Below are 16544 nucleotides of genomic sequence, written 5' to 3'. Positions count from 1 at the left end.
ACTCAAGAACTACATTATGTGTTTAAACAGAGACTGCTTGTTAGTCCTTTACATTTTGAACAAGAGATCACAAAAATACTAACTCCTTCCCATCTACAGATAATGTCAATTTTTTACTATGCCATATCTGCTTTGCAAGCAATGAACAGGGAGGACTTGGGAGGCAAATGAGTACTGAATGTTTCTCGAAAGTAAATAAAAGAAGCAATCTAGAGTCACAGGGCATAATTGCAAAGGATTTTCTAGATTCTAGAATACATAAATTGTGGCTCTGTCACTTTAGTCTGTTCATGCTCACCTGAGCCCAGCTCCTATTGGAGTTGCAGGCACTCTTTAAACCTGCATTGACCTTTCTGTCATATCACTTTAGCGGCTTAATTGGTGAGGTCATGCCTGAATACTTTTTTGGCCAGAATGGGGCCCATATTTCATAATACTTTAATTCAGCTTCTTATGTTAATTCATCATTTGAGATACAAAGCACAGCAGGGTTGTTCTTTCTAGGTAAGCTTTTACAGAAATAACTGTGAGCTGACTAGTCATGACCTTGGCTTTATCTATGCTCAATTTTTGATCTGAAACTTCACTGAACATCAATTTTGAAAGCATTTCCAAGTACACTGAGAAATGATGTTTGAATCTTGGGACCGTAAATTCTCCTTTAGGTATTTCCCTGTTCAGGGTAGATTGAGTAGGATTAAAGGAAGCAGCCATGCACTCAGGGTTAAATAAAAAAGGTATTACACTTGAATGGTAATTTAGGTAGGACGGATGTTTTTCACATTACAGACACAGGGGTAAGCATGGCAGGAAACTACTCAGCAGGGAAGACAAAGGGAAATGATGCTGTAAGCCTCCCTGACCCAGAAACAGACACAAGAGCCATCGTTAACTGAAACCAGGGGCAAGTGGAAGGCAGGGGCAGCAGGCATTCCAGGAGTTGGCTGCAGTTTGCTTTCAGGAGAAACAAGTTCAGTGAGGATGCATGTGACAGCCAAGGTTTAGTTAGGTGTTAATGAGGAATATTAAACTAAGTTTATTTAATCCATTTCCTGTTACTATGATGATATACTTGAATTGGGGTCTATGGTTGAGTGAAAGGAAACTTACTTAGCTCACAGTTCTGAGGCTTCAAGGGCACGGCACTGGCCTCACTGACACCCTGATGAGGACCTTGTTGTGGATGACGGCACTGTGGCAGGAGCATTTGGGAAGGTCCAGTTCCTACTGCAATGAGAAAAGGGCAGAGTCCCTGTAAGAATGGACTAACCGCTTGCTTCTCCACAGAGACTGCCTTCAGCATGAAGAAGTAGCGCTCTCACCCTCTGACTTTCTAGTTTTATTGGGAGTATTGCAAGGAATTACCAATTCTTGCCTTCTGATGGGTTTTGTATTTTATCCTGAGCAGCTTAGACAAGACTGTGGTTCTGGCCTCTCAGGGTTTTTTTTTTTCCCAGCCCTCTGACTGTGAGCTGTTAGAGTGCTCTACCCCCAAACTGTGCTTAAAAGACCACACACTGGCGAGTGTCTATGGGTCTTCCTCCCTTGGAGCCTCTCTCCTCACTGCTGTACCAGTTTTCTGACAAATGAACCTTGCTTTGCTCACTGTCCTGTCCATGTGGAAATTCTTCTTCTACGTGAGACAAGATTAGATGGCCTTCTTCATTCCCGTAACCATATTATGTTGTATAAGGATAAAATTACGAAAAAATTTATTATATAATATTCCAGATAAAAGTCTGAGGAGGCTGGCACTGTGTCACAGCAAGTTAAGCCGCCCCCAGTGTCCCATACGGGTGCTGGTTTGAATCCCGGCGGCTTCACTTTCAATCCAGCTCCTGCTATGGCCTGGGAAAGTGGTGGAAGATGGTCCAGGTTCTTGGGCCCCTGCATCCACATGAGAGACCCTGAAGAAGCTCCTGGTTTTGGATCGGAGCAGCTCCAGCCATTGCAGCCAACTGGGGAGTGAGCCAGTGGATGGAAGACTTACTCTCTCTTTGCCTCTGCCTCTCTGTAACTCTGTCTTTCAAGTAAATAAATAAATCTTTTTTAAAAAAGTTACTGAGATAGGGGATAGATTGAGGGTGGGTAGGAGGTGTGCAGTGTCCTGGAGTAGAGCATGAGATCTGTGGGGAGCAGCCCGGACTGGACTGAGTTACTGGAATTAAGACTTATTCTATGCATCTGCTCTCCCACAATATGGCGCTGGGAGAGAAGTAAACAGCTTCTGCACAGCTGCCTCCAGTTCAACCAATAAACTGTAGGACTTGCTACTGATTGGAGGAGAGCAGCGTACTCGGCGTGTGGGCAGCCGAGTTAGGATTGGCGGAGGAGGACTATAAAGGAGGAGAGAGACGGCATGCACCAGGAACATCTAAGGGGAACATCTAAGGGGAACACCTGTGCAGCCCCCGAGAGAGCCGGCCGGCGGTGTGCCGCTCCCCTGCAGAAGTGGGGAATGTGGCCAGGGGGAACCGCCCTTCCACGGAGGTGGAAGGGACAGTAGCCAACCCGGGAAGAACCAGCAGCAAACCCAGGGAGGGCCGAGCAGACGAAAGAACAGCGCAGGGTCCTGTGTCGTTCCTCCACGAAGAGGGGGAGCGACAAGATCTATAAAATAAATTTCATAATTTGGCAGTCTTAAGGATGATATTACCACATGCTTGATAATTTGTACACCACTTTGCTAGATCAAAATTTTATGATTAAAAATATCATTTTAGGGGATCAGTGTCATGGGGGAGTAGGTTAAATCACCACTGGCAAACCTGGCATACAATATCCATTTGCCATGTTGAGTCCTGATTGCTCTGATTCAGATCCAGCTCCCTATTTAATGCATGTAGGAAGGCAGCAGAAAATGACTCAAGTGTTTGGGTCCCTGCCACCTACGTGGGAAGCTGTAATGGAGTTCTTGGCTCCTGGCTTCAGCCTGACCTATTGTGGGTATTTGGGAGTAAGCCAAAGGATGGATGTTCTCTCTCTCTCTCTCCCTGGCTCTCGGTCTCCCTCAGTGTGTGTGTGTGTGTGTGTGTGTGTGTGTGTGTGTCTGTTGCTATACCTTTTGGATAAACGGATGGTTAAAGTATTTAAGTATATTTATGTATTGTTAATTTAAAAGCAGAGCTACAGAGAGTTAGCATTCACTGGTTCAGTACTCAAATGTCCACAATTGCCTGTCTTGAATAGGACCGGACTAGGAGAGTACAACCCAGTCTGGATATACAACATGGGCAGCAGTGACCTGTTACCTTCTGCCTCCCAGGGTGAGCAACAACAGAAAGGTAGAATAGAAAACAGAGCCAAGTCAAGACATCTGATATAGAATGTGAATGTCCCAACCAGTGCCTTCTCTGTTAAGCCAAATGCTGTACCCCAAAAACCATCCTTAATGCAAAAGATGCAATATATGGGGATGTTTTCCTATTTTCAGAAAACATTAGGAGTTAGGAGACAAAATAATTTCTTCTTATTGCCTTCTATCTATTTAATGAAAATGAATGAGCCCCTAGTTTGTAAATACAAACAGAAAATATTGTTTTTATTAAAAAAAAAAAAGAAAGAAAAACTCAGGTTGAAGCTACCAGGACCAGGTGTGTAAGATTCATGTATTCATGGGTGGATTACAGTGACTCAGGTTCATTGTCCTGCCCCCTTGGCTGGCTCTGCTGGAGGGTTGTACATATGAATAGAATTCATGCAAACCCAAGTGGCTAGGCACACCTCCTAGTTTTCTTCCAAAAAAAGCATTTCTGGAAACCACATTTAAAAACAAAAGACGGCCAGCGCCGCGGCTCACTAGGCTAATCCTCCGCCTTGCGGCGCCGGCACACCGGGTTCTAGTCCCGGTCGGGGTGCCGGATTCTGTCCTGGTTGCCCCTCTTCCAGGCCAGCTCTCTGCTATGGCCCGGGAGTGCAGTGGAGGATGGCCCAAGTGCTTGGGCCCTGCACCCCATGGGAGACCAGGATAAGCACCTGGCTCCTGCCATCGGATCAGCGCGGTGCGCCGGCCCCGGTGGCCATTGGAGGGTGAACCAACGGCAAAGGAAGACCTTTATCTCTGTCTCTCTGTCCGCTCTGCCTGTAAAAAAAAAAAGACACTGGGCATTTCAGGACCTTTCTCCTTGTATTGAGAACCATTGAGTTGTTGTTCAAGAATTAGACACAGCTGGAAATCCAACAAACAAGAAATCCAAGAATGACATCAACATAACAGTTCCTGGAACTCTTTCAGAAAAAAAGCAGGGCAAAGTAGTTGGAGTCTCCTGTATTTTCCCTTTTTATCCTTCAGACAATTTCTATTGAATACAGGGCAGAGTATAGTTATAAGAATATTCAAAATAGGTAGAATACACTGTTGAAGTGGTAAAACAGCCATAACTCTCTCTCGGTTTATGTTCTCTCTCCCTTCATTGATAACTTTCAGGATTACTTTAATGATCATCCAACCTCTAAAGCCTGGACCTGAAGACAAAGCAGGGTACCATCATGCTAAAGCATTGGAACTGAAGCCTTAGAGCTCTCATGACAAACCTCTTACACCCTTCTCTCTAGAGACCTCAAACATCTGGAGAAAGTGAAGGGGCCCTTACACAGGGACATCATGGATCATATTCAAGATCTGGTATTGCAGGTATACAAAGGGATGCATGGGGATTGCACAGGGCACCAAAGGACATTGGGAAGACAGATTGTACTTATTCTACTCTTTTTTTTTGACAGGCAGAGTTAGAGAGAGAGAGAGAGAGAGAGAGAGAGAGAAAGGTGTCCCTTTTCCATTGGTTTACCCCCCAAATGGCTGCTACAGCCAGCGCGCTGTGCTGATCAGAAGCCAGGAGCCAGGTACTTCCCCCTGGTCTCCCATGTGGGTGCAGGGCCCAAGCACTTGGGCCATCCTCCACTGTTTTCCTGGGCCATAGCAGAGAGCTGGCCTGGAAGAGGGGCAAGCGGGACAGAATCCGGCGCCCGACCAGGACTAGAACCCGGTGTGCTGGCGCCGCAGGTGGAGGATTAGCCTAGTGAGATGCTGTGCTGGCTGTACTTATTCTATTAACAGTGCGTCCCTAGAGCCATGACCTGTTCTTCTCCTCTCTTTGTTCTTTTCTTCCTTTGCCTTCCCATGGAGTCACACCTGGATTGGGAAACCCTTAGACGGGATGTGGTGAATGAGAAAAAGCATACTTTGTTTTTGCAACACTGTCTGTCCACAATATAAGCTAGAGAATGGAGAAATCTGGCCACCACAGGGGACCTAACAAGTGTAATCTTACCTTCTAACTTGAACGATTCTGTAAGAAATAGAAATAATGGTCATAAATTTCTATGTCTAGTCATTCATTCAACTCTTCAAATATTCCAACCTTAGAGGGAAGAGGAGGCACCTGTTGTCCTATTAATAGCACAGATATAAAGAGTACAGATGACTAAATTGGGGGCTTAAGCTGCAAGCTTTAACGATGGGATGGTGATTTGCACAGGCGATTCTAGGATTACTGTCTAGCAAACGCATCTCTATTTCATTTGAAGTTTCAGTTCATTATTAACTGCACGGAGTAGGAGCAGGTAATGGAGCAAGTAGGAAGGGCACAGCAGCCTTTGCCACTGGATAGAATACAGCTAGTTTGAAGCATGTTTGGCTTATATAGCCCTTCTTTTAGATGTGTGGACTCTAAGCACCCAAAATTGTCAAGTTAAGTCTTCAGGTTCCCGTCACCCCACCGGTACACCCAGGAGCAAGTTACTATCCTGGGATGTTCTGGAGAACCAGGTCCATCTCACCAGCCACTGCATCTGGATTCCATTACCACTTCTCAGCCACTGCCTGTAGAACCTTGTTGACCCTCGCTGCCGTTAAAGCACCTCCTATTTCTTCTGCTAGCTATTCCTCAGGTCCTTGCAATTTAGGAATCACTTGAAAAGGGTCTTGCTGTTGCCACTGACTGTTGTAAGTTTGTTTCATTCTATTGTTTTCCAGCTTTATGCTTATTATTTGGTATGTACATTTTTACTTGCTGGGACCATTGAAATGATAGCCCCAGATGAGGAAGGACAGCTGAACCAGGGTCTTGTCTGTGAGAGAAGCAGCAAAAGGAATCAAGTGTGGAACACTTGTCTGTTCAGTACCTCAGAGCAAATGCAACTTATTATTCTCACTTGTCTCATGGCTTGCCACATATACATTTAAGTAAGGACATCTCTGCATATGTTTGGCTATATATATCATTATGATAACCTTTATTCTGGTAGTATCTTTTGTTTTGCCACTGGTATTATAATTATATCTCAAGTTACAGGACGAATGAGTCATTCAGCTATTTCTGAATTTTACCTTATGTCCACACACAGAAAGAACTGCACAAAGTTCATTGATTTGAATCTTCTGTTGACAGCTATAATCATTATGTTTATATAATTTAAAGTCTTGTTTAGTCAGTACTGCTCATGCATACAATGTAACAAGATTGAATTTATCATTTGTGAAGAGTACATTAACATTTTAAAGCAGTACACTGTGGGGAGCAACTCGGACTAGACTAAGTTACTGGAATTAAGACTTATTCTATGCATCTGCTCTCCCACAATATGGCGCTGAGAAGGGAGAAACAGCTTCTACACAGCTGCCTCCAGTTCAACCAATAAACAGCAGGACCTGCTCCTGATTGGAGGAGAGCAGCGTACTCGGCGTGTGGGTAGCAGAGTTGGGATTGGCGGAAGAGGACTATAAAGGAGGAGAGAGACAACATGCACCAGGAACATCTAAGGGGAACATCTAAGAGGAACACCTGTGCAGCCCCCGAGAGAGCCGGCCGGCGGTGTGCCGCTCCCCCGCGGAAGTGGGGAAAGTGGCTAGGGGTAACCGCCCTTCCACGGAGGTGGAAGGGACGGTAGCCAACCCGGGAAGAACCAGCAGCAAACCCGGGGAGGGCCGAGCAGACAAGAGAACAGTGCAGGGTCCTGTGTCGTTCCTCCACGAAGAGGGGGAGCGACATAATGGTGCCGTGACTCGGATATGAAGCCTAGGCAGGGTTTAGTGTCGTTCCTCCACGAAGACGGGGAGCGACATAATGGTGCCGTGACTCGGATATGAAGCCTAGGCAGGGTTTAGTGTCGTTCCTCCATGAAGAGGGGGAGCGACAGTACACTAGGAAGATTCATTCTCACTAAAGTGTTTTCACATGATTGTAGTTATCACCAAATTTTTAAAGTCTTATTTATGCCAAAAATGTTTCATTTTGAGGAATACAAAAAGGATTCTATTTAAATATTTTATAAACAATAGAAGGTTGGATCTCTAGCCATTACATATATAAATGCACAAATATATATTATACACTTACATTTTGACAGGGTCTTCCTCAAACACCTAAACCCAAATAGCCACCAGGGGTGTGTAGGGAAGCTCTGGTTGAAGACTAGCAAAATTGATGTTTCTATCACTAGAAACAGGGAAGCTCTTTTTTTTAAATCACACACTGTTTCAGTCATGCTTACAACATTTATTATTAGGTGGAAAAACAGAATAGCTCTCTTGGCAATGTTACTAAAAATAAAATGGCTTAATGGCAGTTAGAGATTACCTAGTTCAGCAAATGTTTTGAGCTACACAATTATGATATTTTAATACAGAAATTGTTGAGTTGAGTAAGTTAAGTTTTTTTGTTTATAAGATAACCCCTGGGTCCTATTGTTGACAACTAGATCATCAAATATAGACTGGATAGGGAAAAACACTGGGTACTCCTCTGGAGTTGCTACTGGGGTTACTGCTGTTATAATTTAGAACTTTTGGATAAGAATCTTTTTGGATAGGAATCCAACTGAGCCCTATGCTGTGGTCATCATCGTCATCATCAAGACCACTTCCTATTAAAGGCCTTGGTATCGCCTCTCTGTTACAGCAAAAGTTTCGCTTATTCCAAGTTGTCTCAGATAGTTAGGGACTATTCATTTAAAATTAGATTTATAAGTATGTAAATATTTACATGGCTTAAAGTTTAAAAGTTAAATGTAACCAAAAAAAATATATTGAGAGCAGTCTATCTTTGTGTTTCCCTCCAATATTCTCCACTATCTTCTTATTCTATGATCCTGCAGAATTGTTTAGAATTGTTATAATGCAAAGTTGCCATCTATTTTATGCCTAATGTTTTCATTCTCAGTCTGGAGATCCCAGAGGAGAATGGGTCCATAAGAACTGGTGCTTTATGGAACACCCCAGGAATGGCTGACCTATCACACCTGTTATTGCTGGTAGTGAACCATTCCAAAATGTAGTGACTTCAACAACTACCTGGGAGGCGTGCTTGTGCTTCTCAACATGGGACCTGCCTGCTTGCAGAAGATCTCAGACAAGTGCTTCAGTTCTTTCTGCATGCCCCATCATGCTTCCTGCAGGCCAGCCCAGCTGGTGGCAGTGCTCACAACAGACACTGGACATGCAAAGGCACTTTTCCAGCCTCGTTTACTGCTGCATTGTCTAACACGTTGCAAAGTAAAGTTCAGTGTCGATGAGAGAGGACACTGTCCAAGGCCCAGGCACAGGAGAGCATGAAAAGTTAGGGCCAATAATGCAACCAGTTTTTCACAACTCCCTTTTCTAGGAACTTCTTCCAACCACCTGTGGCAAAGGCTGTGGACAGTGCTTAGATGGTGGGTGGTGAATGGAGGGAAACAGGAATTTTCAGCAGTCCAATCAGACACCATGTATCACCCTACCTAAATAATGGCGCCCATGCTCAGAGAGATTGATCACTCCCAATGGCATCCCTCAGTTCTCTTTCATACCTGGAAGAAGTCTATGAAGGGGTAAACATTGGCTAAACCAATGGGTAGGATTGAATATTACATTATTACTTTGTAATATTACCTCAAAGAATATTTTAATATATATAAATATCTGAAAAGATGTAATATGAAAGAATGGAAGAAGTAAGGAATTAACATAAAATAACTTCCCAATATTCTTTTTATATCTTTTTCATAATTTTAATATTTAAAAACATTATGTGATAAAAAGAAAATTTTATATTGTGATGACTAAAACTTGACATTAAAAGTTGAAATATATGCCCAAAGATTTTGCAATGTTCACAAATTTACTACACTTGCTAAAGTGATTTTTCAAGACTGAAAAAATTTTAGCATTGCAATTTTACTAAAAGAATTTGAAGAGCTTAGTATTACTGATACTTGAAGCAATTTAAGTGGAATGGACTCTTTTGGTAAACTCTAATGCATCTGAAACATATTAAAAATAAAAGTCATTCTTTCTTCTCTTATCTTGTTTTAATATATATGATCCTAATAACAATTAAATATATTTTAAAATATTTTGCAAAAGCTTAGCTTTCTTCATTTTAAGAAAGTGGCTTTTGAGAAAAAGAAAATTATTTCTTACACATTTTTAAATTATAGGAAATTACAAAAAATTTCATTATATTTAAATTGGTTTTCTGTTGTCATGAACAACAATGTAATAATTGTAAGGAAATAGCCATATGTTTATACTGTAACCATTTGGAAAAATATTAAACCAGATTAATGTGAATTTAAGTAGGAAATATTCTTCTTTTTTGACAGGCAGAGTGGACAGTGAGAGAGAGAGAGACAGAGAGAAAGGTCTTCCTTTGCCATTGGTTCACCCTCCAATGGCCACCGTGGCTGGCGCGCTGCGGCTGACACACTGCGCTGATTCGAAGCCAGGAGCCAGGTGCTTATCCTGGTCTCCCATGGGGTGCAGGGCCCAAGCACTTGGGCCATCCTCCACTGCACTCCCAGGCCATAGCAGAGAGCTGGTCTGGAAGAGGGGCAGCCGGGACTAGAACCTGGCACCCATATGGGATGCCAACGCCGCAGGCAGAGGACTAACCCAGTGAGCCACAGCACCAGCCTGGATGAGAGTTTTACTACAAAGTGAATTTAAACATATTGGAGGATAGTTACTAACCGTAAGAAGCTTTATTAATAGAAACTGAACTTTATTCCATGGAGTATTCAAGTATCCTCCAAATTGCCCTGAAATATAGATCAGCCCTCTATTTAAAAATCTGTCATCTGGTGGGCACCGCAGCTCACTAGGCTAATCCTCCGCTTTGCGGCGCCGGCACACCAGGTTCTAGTCCTGGTCGGGGCGCCGGATTCTGTCCCGGTTGCCCCTCTTCCAGGCCAGCTCTCTGCTGTGGCCAGGAGTGCAGTGGAGGATGGCCCAAGTGCTTGGGCCCTGCACCCCATGGGAGACCAGGATAAGTACCTGGCTCCTGCCATTGGATCAGTGCGGTGCGTCAGCCATAGCGTGCTGGCCGTGGCGGCCATTGGAGGGTGAACCAACAGAAGGAAGACCTTTCTCTCTGTCTCTCTCTCACACTGTCCACTCTGCCTGTCAAAAAAAATTCTGTCATCTATTCATCTTTGTTTGTTAGGTACAGTTTGCAACTTTTAACTCTTTATAACCTGCTCTGTTTGCTGCTTGGGTGTTACGTCACATCCCTTTTGCAGCCTGAGTATTCTGGTTGCAATGAATCTAATCGTTGTAGTATCACTGGAACCTCCCTACATCTACCCATGGACTTCTGCCAAAAACTCTGTTTCAGCTCCTGTTGAGTCAAATACATCCAACTATGTTTTCTAGGTTGAACCCAAATTTTACTTCCTTCTGGTAATTACTTCTCCCTTATCATTCCACAAAATAAGCTAATGTGCTGGACAGATTTTTTTTAAATTTATTTGACAGGTAGAGTTATAGACAGTGAGAGAGACAAAGAAAGGATTTCCTTCGGATGGTTCACTCCCCAAATGGCTACTATGGCTGGCACACTGCGCCTATCTGAAGCCAGGAGCCAGGTGCTCCTTCCTGGCCTCCCATATGGCTGCAGGGGCCCAAGCACTTGGACCCAAGCACTTGGGCCATCCTCCACTGCCCTCCTGGGCCATAGCAGAGAGCTGGACTGGAAGAGGGGCAGCCGGGAACTAGAACCGGCGCCCATATGGGATGCCAGCGCCACAAGTGGAGGACTAACCCAGTGAGCCATGGCACCGGCCCCTGGCCAGATGTTTTCCCTGTCTTCTGAGCTAACCGCATGTGAATATCTCAGTGACAGCACATAGCACTTGAAAGTAGATGATCTCCATTTTCTCAGTGGTTAAGTTCCTTGAGGGCTTCATAAATATATTATTGCATTTGATGTTTGAAATTATCTTTAAGGTATATAAAGACAATTCCAAGTGAAGAAATTCAATAAGTTTTGGGTACCAATATGTAGTCAGATTGGAGTAAGAAATTCTTGGGTTGCATTGCGCAGTAAGGTCCTATTTTTTCAAAAGATAGATTTTTGAAAGTTTTCACCATAAGAAAGTGATAAATATTTGAGGAGATAGACATTCACCCAGTTGGGTATTGCAGAATGTGCATAGGCATGAAAACACCACAAGATGCATGGGCACTGTGGTGCAGCCTGTTAAGTCAGTGTTTGAGATGCCGCAATTCCATATCAGACTGATGGGAGTCCTAGCTACTCCAGGTTTCTGGTCCAGATCCCCATAAACTTTCAGGAAGACACAGATAATGGTCCAGGTACGTGGGCTCCTGCCATCTATGTGGGAGACCAGGATGAAGCTCTTTTTTTCCTGGCTTCAGCCTGACTTAACCCTGACTGTTGCTGGCAATTGGGGAGTGAAGCAGTGGATGAAAGATTCTCTCTCTCACTCCCTCTCTCGCCCTTTCTTTCTGACATGTAAATATTAAAATAAATATATAAATTATTAAAATATCAGATGGTTTCCTAAAAGTATCTTCAATTTTTGTCAGTTAAATTTTAAAATTATACATATTTTAAAAGCTTTGAGTAATTTACAACAAAGATTATTTTAGCAAATGTGTTATCTCCAAAAAAAATTTCTTTAAATTGTTATTCATGTCTTTTGCCCCTTAATAATCAGGTTATTTTAATTTCATTTACTGGCAAATATTTTTAAATATACCAACTGTGCTATATTCAAATAAAAAATTTAAACATTTCAGCTTTTCTATTTTGTATGAATTTTAGATATACCTTCATTTGCATTTTGAATATGAGAATTTGGCTGTCTATATTTCAATTTTATGTCAAGGAATGTTTTCTTCTACATTTTAATTGTTTAAAAAAGAATTTTTGAATTTGAGTCTTATTTTGATGCATGGAAATTATAATAATTGAAGTTTACTACTTTCTTTTCCAGATCCAATTTTCAACAAGTAGAATTTAAGAGAAAAGATTGCAGAAAAAGTAAGTGCACACAATCCCATCAAAAAAGATATAGTGATACAGTGCTCTGGCTAATTATGCTGCAATATGATTGAGAATGCAAAATGTACATAGAGGCTGTTAAAAAGCTATAATAAAATAATTGTAATCATTTAATATACAATATTTGTTGTCACAATTTGGTAATCCATACACATTTGTGGTGCTGCAGTCAGAAAGAGCCACACAGGAATACCTGCATTTGTTATATCAAAGGAAAACATAGAAATAATTTGAGCCAATTACAACTTTTATATGCTTCAGTGCTGGGACATTTTCAATTAAATGATATTGTTACAAATAATTTTATAAATTACTAAGGGTAATTTTATAAAATTTGGTTTTTGGTAATATCATTATTCTCTAATTTAGGTAACAGGAGTCCCAGTGCCATTTTTCAGTCCTCTCTACGTGCCCTCCACAGGGTACCTATGAACTGATCCCAACCCTTCCAGGCTGCTTACAATGAGACTTGGACTACCTTCCCCAAAGACACTCCTCAAATTTAGAGGTTTTTTTTTTTTTAATCTCCTATAAGGATTCTTAGAATAGTGCAAGCAACGGTCTGGTGGAGAAGCCTGAATTCTAGACTGCCTGGCACTGGGGAGTCAGATGAGAACCTTGAATTCTACCCCGGCTGGGAGTAAGGACACAGTCTCCCTGCTTTCCTGACATGGTGTCACAGGAAGCCTTCTAAAACAGGAGGTTGAAATAAGACAGAGACTCGTGACATATCATGCAAAATACCCAGGAAGAATCAGGAGAGCATCAACATCAGGCAAGTTCCTAAAAGTTGCTCTTTCCCCCTGACATCTGGAAACACCAGGAAGAAAACCACTGCTTATGAGAATCAGGGGTCAAGAGCCCCAGGGAAGGACACCACCTGTGTGTGCGTCACATTGACCTCCGTGGTATTTTATAAAACATTTTCATCTGTATGTATTCATTTGTTTTAGATGCCAACTTCAGGGAAGATAAGAGTACTTTTGGTGTACAAAAAACAAATATGCATTTTATAATTTTATTGAAAATATTTATATTTTATGTATCTTTGCTGAGTCAGATTAGACATATATGGATTTACATATATTTAAAGGCTCTTAAGATTTGGTGAGTTTAAATAGATGTGCCATCTGGAATAGTATGAACATAAGTGAGGTGAATAACATCAATTTTCTTAATATTTTGGTTATTGTATTTAATAACTATACAAATTATGAAAAATATTGTTCTTTTCTTTTTAAATCATGTAAGTCTTTCCCCCGGTCTTCTGCTAGAAGATATAAAGAAAAGATAGAATTTTAAAATCCACTTCCAATAATTAGTGTACTAATGTGTTCTCACACATATTTCTTTTTCTTTTTTTAAAGATTTATTTATTTGTTTGAAAGGCAAAATTACAGAGAGGCAAAAGGCAGAGAGAGAGAGAGGTCTTCCATCCATTTGTTCACTCCCCATATGACCACAATGGCTGGAACTGTGCCGATCCAAAACCAGGAGCCAGGAGCTTCTTCTGGGTCTCCCATGAAGGTGTAGGGGTCCAAGGACTTGGGCCATCTTCTACTGCTTTCCCAGGCCACACAAGAGAGCTGGAATGGAAGTGCAGCAGCCTTGACTAGGACCGGCACCCAAATGGAATGGCAGCATGGCAGGCAGCGGCTTTTCCTGCTATGCAAAGCGCAGCCCCCCCCCATATTTCTTAGGAATCTATTCAACATGACCTAGTGAACACATGATGGCCAAGTGAAATCTCTAGGTTGTTCAGCACAAGTTCCCAAGAAGAGAAGAGTCAGTGTGCACCCAGTGGAGAAAATTGCACCCCCTTCCTTCTGTAGAGATAGCCTTCACCTCCTGAACTGTGTAGACCTCTAAAAGCCCTGTTTGTTAGATGTACTCTCTTTTTGTTAAATGTAAAATGTAAAACAGTGTCCTTGCACTTACCAGCATAGAAATAAAATTAATAGGATGAATTTGAAGAATTTTATGGAGGCTATTTAAGAGTTCTCTTGAGCTTTGTAATATGAAAGGCTTTCAAGAGTCACTCAAATGAGATATATTTCCTGTTAAAAACTGAAAAGTATGATTGTTTACCTGATATGAATGACCCTTCAAACTCTCCAGAATGAATGAAGGAATATGGATAATTATGTTTTACAGTCACAGTTGTAACCTGCATTGTGTACAATTTATTTAGAATTGTTATAATGCAAAGTTGCCATCTACTTTATGCCTAATGTTTTCATTCTAAGCATTTCTAGATTTCTCTGCTTAACAATTTGAAATTGAACTGTAAGGTAACAACGTAATTTAGGTTACTGGCAGTCAGTTAACTCTGCATGACACTTGAGAAACAATTGGTTTATGCAACTGTAATTTTAGAAAATAATAAGCTTCATTTTTGTTTGTAAAAAGTAGCCCACGTCAAGAACTATTATTCTGCTGGAATGTATTTTTGGCTCCAACCTAGCAGAAAATAAAGACTTTTTTTTTTCTCCTCCACATTGTTGACTCCACAGTATCCCCTCACTGGAGAGCTTTCCACTAAACACTACGGCACGTTCATGCTTTGGGTTGCTTTAGGGAATGTTGTTTTTAAAAGATTAAACCAGGCCGGCGCCGCGGCTCACTAGGCTAATCTTCCGCCCAGCGGCGCCGGCACACCGGGTTCTAGTCCCAGTTGGGGCACCGGATTCTGTCCCGGTTGCCCCTCTTCCAGGCCAGCTCTCTGCTGTGGCCAGGGAGTGCAGTGGAGGATGGCCCAAGTGCTTGGGCCCTGCACCCCATGGGAGACCAGGAAAAGCACCTGGCTCCTGGCTCCTGCCATCGGATCAGCGCGGTGCGCCGGCCGCAGCGCGCCGGCCGCGGCGGCCATTGGAGGGTGAACCAATGGCAAAAGGAAGACCTTTCTCTCTGTCCCTCTCTCTCACTGTCCACTCTGCCTGTCAACAACAACAACAACAACAACAACAACAAAAGATTAAACCACTGATGACTTTCGCTTTTAACCTCAGTCATAAAATACAACTACTACACTAGATCCCTACAATTTAAATGCAAATAATCTTTAAACAAAACTAATCTCGAGGGCTTTTGGATACTGAATGATAAATGGAAGGGAATTTTATAAAGTGTGATAGTGAGCACTTCTGATTTCTTTTTCGCATCAATCATCTCTCCACATGGATCAACAATTAAAATAGCTCAGTGCTTTGGAGGGAGTCTGAGAAAGCAAGTTCATCATTTTTGCTGCCCGTGGCATTACCCTGGGGAGAAGCACGCTGATCCAAAGGGTAAGTGTTAATTGAAAAACGTGTACAGGAAACTGAAGATGCTTCTATGTTTGCTTACCTGCAGAACCAAATCTGAGTAGTGCCCAGAGAGTTTAACAGTCTTATCTCAGATAGGGCAAACTCAATAAAAAGGAAGTATAAAATTATAGCTGAGCTCTTTTACATTGAATAAATTAACTTACCATTGTTTAGTTATTTTTAATTTTATTTATTTGAAAGGTAGAGCGATGGAGAGAGAGAGAGGCAGAAACCAAGAGGGATCTTCGATCTGTTGGTTCATTCCCCCAAACCTAGGGTTCGGTCAGGCAGCAGCCAGGAGCTAAAGAGTTCATATGAATCTCCACCTGAGTGTCATGGACCTAAGTCCTTAAAGCCATCACCTGTTGTCTACAAGGGTGTTTCTTAGCAGGAAGCTGGAATCAGAAGCAGAGATTTAGACTGGAACCCAGGCACTCTAATATAGGATGCTGGTCTCCCAAGCAGCATCTAAAGTGCTAATCCCAATGTTCACCCTCTCAAATTACTATTTTAAAAGAATATTTTAGGTAAAATTTTGCGATAATGAAAATTATGTTTTATATGGAGGCACAAGAGACCTCGAATAGCTAAAGCAATCTTGTACAACAAAAACAAAGCCGGAGGCATCACAATACCAGATTTCAGGACATACTACAGGGCAGTTGTAATCAAAACAGCATGGTACTGGTACAGAAACAGATGGATAGACCAATGGAACAGAATTGAAACACCAGAAATCAACCCAAACATCTACAGCCAACTTATATTTGATCAAGGATCTAAAACCAATTCCTGGAGCAAGGATAGTCTATTCAATAAATAGTGCTGGGAAAACTGGATTTCCTCGTGCAGAAGCATGAAGCAAGACCCCTACCTTACACCTTAAACAAAAATCCACTCAACGTGGATCAAAGACCTAAATCTACGTCCTGACACCATTAAGTTATTAGAGAACATT

General features: G+C 42.1%; 1 long non-coding RNA gene across 1 annotated transcript in view; it reads left to right on the top strand.

Moving 5' to 3' along the window:
- The window catches only part of LOC127485658 (uncharacterized), a 77525-nt gene that overhangs the window by 20420 nt on the left and 40561 nt on the right, over nt 1–16544 (top strand). Inside the window, exons 3-4 of the long non-coding RNA XR_011383798.1 lie at nt 12214–12260; nt 12651–15568. This is a non-coding gene — a long non-coding RNA (uncharacterized lncRNA). The remainder of the gene's footprint in view (nt 1–12213; nt 12261–12650; nt 15569–16544) is intronic.

This window comes from Oryctolagus cuniculus, chromosome 17 (genome assembly GCF_964237555.1).
Source record: "Oryctolagus cuniculus chromosome 17, mOryCun1.1, whole genome shotgun sequence".
Taxonomy (NCBI): domain Eukaryota; kingdom Metazoa; phylum Chordata; class Mammalia; order Lagomorpha; family Leporidae; genus Oryctolagus; species Oryctolagus cuniculus.
Note: the sequence above shows the minus strand (reverse complement) of the source record. Positions and strands in the feature narration are given on the sequence as shown.